At 36.1% G+C, this 3,106-nt stretch overlaps 1 protein-coding gene across 1 annotated transcript in view; it reads left to right on the plus strand.

The window, feature by feature from the left end:
- The window catches only part of LOC107755715 (death-associated protein kinase 1-like), a 95,088-nt gene that overhangs the window by 73,077 nt on the left and 18,905 nt on the right, over window positions 1–3,106 (plus strand). The window lies entirely within an intron of this gene.

A 3,106-nucleotide genomic window follows, 5' to 3' on the forward strand; every position in this document is an offset into this window, starting at 1 on the left:
TATCTCATTTTTGACCAAGATGGCTTTTAGAGGCTTTTGCATTGGAACTCTTCATATATATATATATATATATATATATTAGAATATAATATAATATTTTTATATATAAAATAGTAACATATGTTTCACATGCTTTCAAAAGCTTTTTGTTGTTCAGTTTGGCTCCTGACTTCTTTTAGTGTTAGATATTGAGGTGTAACACTGAGCCGGTGTCCTGCCCTCTTAGCACATTAATCAAATTGCAGTCTCTTTATCTCTTTAAATAAGTGTTCATTTATCATTCACGACAGCCTAGATTACCAGAAATAATTGTTTCACAATATTAATGTTTTTACTGTATTTTGATCAAACAAATGTAGCCTTGGTAAGCATAAGAAACTTCTTTCAAAAAATGGTAAAACCCCAAACATTACAAGTTTCTCTATATAAGGGTCACTCACTATAAATATTTATATATATATATATATTAATCTTTCAGTCAGCTGTCTTGCCTCATATAGTGCCTCTCCCATAGAACGTGTGTTGGTTCCTGTAGGTTTGCATGATCTTATGTGATTGTGTGGGTGTCCCTCCTTTGAATGACTGATTTATAATCTGACTCATTCTGAGCCTTAATATGTGTTTGTCAGGATATAGCTGTCTGATATTTGTGCATTTCTTTGGTCTGTAATATAAGGATGTACCTTCCCCAGGAAGTTATTAGCCTAGTGCATTAAAATGTTCTTTGCCAGAGTGAAGGTTTTCAATGAAAATGTGCCAGTGGAGAATCATTGTTTCAATTTCAGCAGCGGTGAAGCACAGCATGCCCCAATGAACCCTCAACCTACTCATCCTAAACAATGTATGTTTTCAATCAATAACCCCAACATCCCTCCCCTCGGTCGGCCCTCGCTCACACCCCTTGCCTCAACACCATCTCAAAGCGCTCCTCCTCGGTGTTAATATTGTATAGTGGCTGATGCACAATGCATGTTACAGCACACGGGAATTTTGAGAATCCATAATTCATTGTCAGAGGCTTGTGGGTCGGCGGCTTGAGAAAGAAAAAAATGGCTTCCACATATAGGACGCCATTGATTAATGTGGCCTTCACACTTTATATTTTACTCCTTTTCTCACTGTTTTGTCAGGCTGTACGTTACCATTCAAATGTGTGAGGTTGGTAAGATTATATAACTACATAACTACATTAATTTACTACATTGCATGAGCTAACAATGAAAAATACTTCTGAATGTTAATGTTAATTTCAACATTTATTAAATGTTGCATTATTGAAATCAATTTTTCTGTTATTTATGGGGCCCAGGCTAACTAACAATGTACAGTTGTATTTTATTAACAGACATTTACAAGATTAATAAATACTGTAACAAATGTATTGCTCATTGTTAATGTTAGCTAATGCATTAACTAAAGTTAAGTCATGGGACTTTATTGTAAAAGGTAAGCAATTTTTAGATAGGTCTCATATGCTTACCAAGGCTGCATTTATTTGATCAGAAATACAGTAAAAATAGCAATATTTCTATTTTTATGCTATTTCAATATATTTTAAAACTTAATTTATTCCCGTTATGGCAAAGCTACATTTTCATCAGCCATTTTTCCAGTCACATGATTTTTCAGAAATCATTCTAGTATGCTGGTTTTCTGCTCAAGAAACATTTATTTTATTATTATAATTATTTTATTATTATCAATGGTGAAAACTGTTATACATTTTTTAAAGATTATTTGATTAATATAAAGTTCAAAAGAGCAGCATTTTGAAATATAAATCTTTTGTACTTTATAAGTGTCTTTACTGTCCCTTTTAATCAATTTAATGTATTCCTGCTGAATAAAAGTATTAATTTCTTACAAAAAAAAATACTGACTTAAACAGTGGCCTTATAAACAGTAGTGTATGTAGGTTTCTATGATTTTCACCTGTTTTATGATAAAATGGGAAAAACATCTAGGAACCAGAATATTAGAGACTTGGGAGTGGCCTCTTTTGACTTGAGCCAGTAACCAATCACATTGCCACTTTATACACTCTGTAGACATGTGCCACAAACCCATGCACAACACCCAAGTATGATGGTTCACTGTCTACCATGTCATCTCTTCATCTATTTTTCATGTCTCCCTTTCCAATACGCTAATGATAAGCCGCAGTCTCAATGTGTCAAGCAACCACTAGATTTGGTTCCCTCACATAAGGATGCTCCATTCATCCTTGAGATTTTTAGGCATCTTTTGGGAGACAACCATAAATCAATAAAATGAATTCAAGCACATCCTCATGGGGACACATAGCTGAGCTGGAGACGAGCAGACAGACACAAAAAGAGTCTGTGAAATAGGAAATGGGCTGTTTTGTGCAGAAGATTGTACAGTCATATCTCATGAAGTCTTTGCGTTTAATCAAGCCACGTTAGATAAGAGTAATTACGGTGCAGCAAAGCTTTCCCATTACTATCCTTTTCATCGGTGCTTTAACACCTCTGCTCCGTTCACCACATCCTCTTTCGCTGTCGTCTGCATAGGCTCTCTTTCAGAGGGAGGCTGGTTAATTTGTCCCTGTCGGTTTGAGGAGGAACACAGCTGTTTCTGGTTGTGTGGTTTGCTTGTGCTTGTGGCCCCAGGTGTTAGGTGTGGGTTTGTGTTGCTGTGTGTGAGATTGTGTACATGTATTCTGAGGTGTTAAATCATTAATGGTTTTGGTCGAAGGCTGTGACTGTGGTGAGTTTTAGGTAAACAGATTTTTTTCAGATAACCAAGACTGCCCTGAGGTTTATGTACAGTTTCAAGGTTTTTCTAATGCTCTCTTTGAGTTTGTATGTTTTTACAGCATTTTTACATATGACGTTTCTGTGGAATATACTTCCTTCAGGCAGGCCCTCTCTGATAGTCATTCCCCCTCCGCAGCTGGTGTCTCCTAATGCTGATTTCACAATCACACATGTGCTGCCGTCACAGCCTCCCGGGACGTTCCTATGTGCGTCATTTTGGTTGTAATGAAATGAACACAGATTTGTATTCCTTTTTTTTTTCACTTCCAGTCAAAGACAGAAAACTTTTATAGTGATTGTGAAACAAGACAGCAAAGGAGGTGCGT

This window comes from Sinocyclocheilus rhinocerous, unplaced genomic scaffold, assembly GCF_001515625.1.
Source record: "Sinocyclocheilus rhinocerous isolate Xijiao unplaced genomic scaffold, SAMN03320098_v1.1 scaffold171, whole genome shotgun sequence".
Lineage (NCBI taxonomy): Eukaryota > Metazoa > Chordata > Actinopteri > Cypriniformes > Cyprinidae > Sinocyclocheilus > Sinocyclocheilus rhinocerous.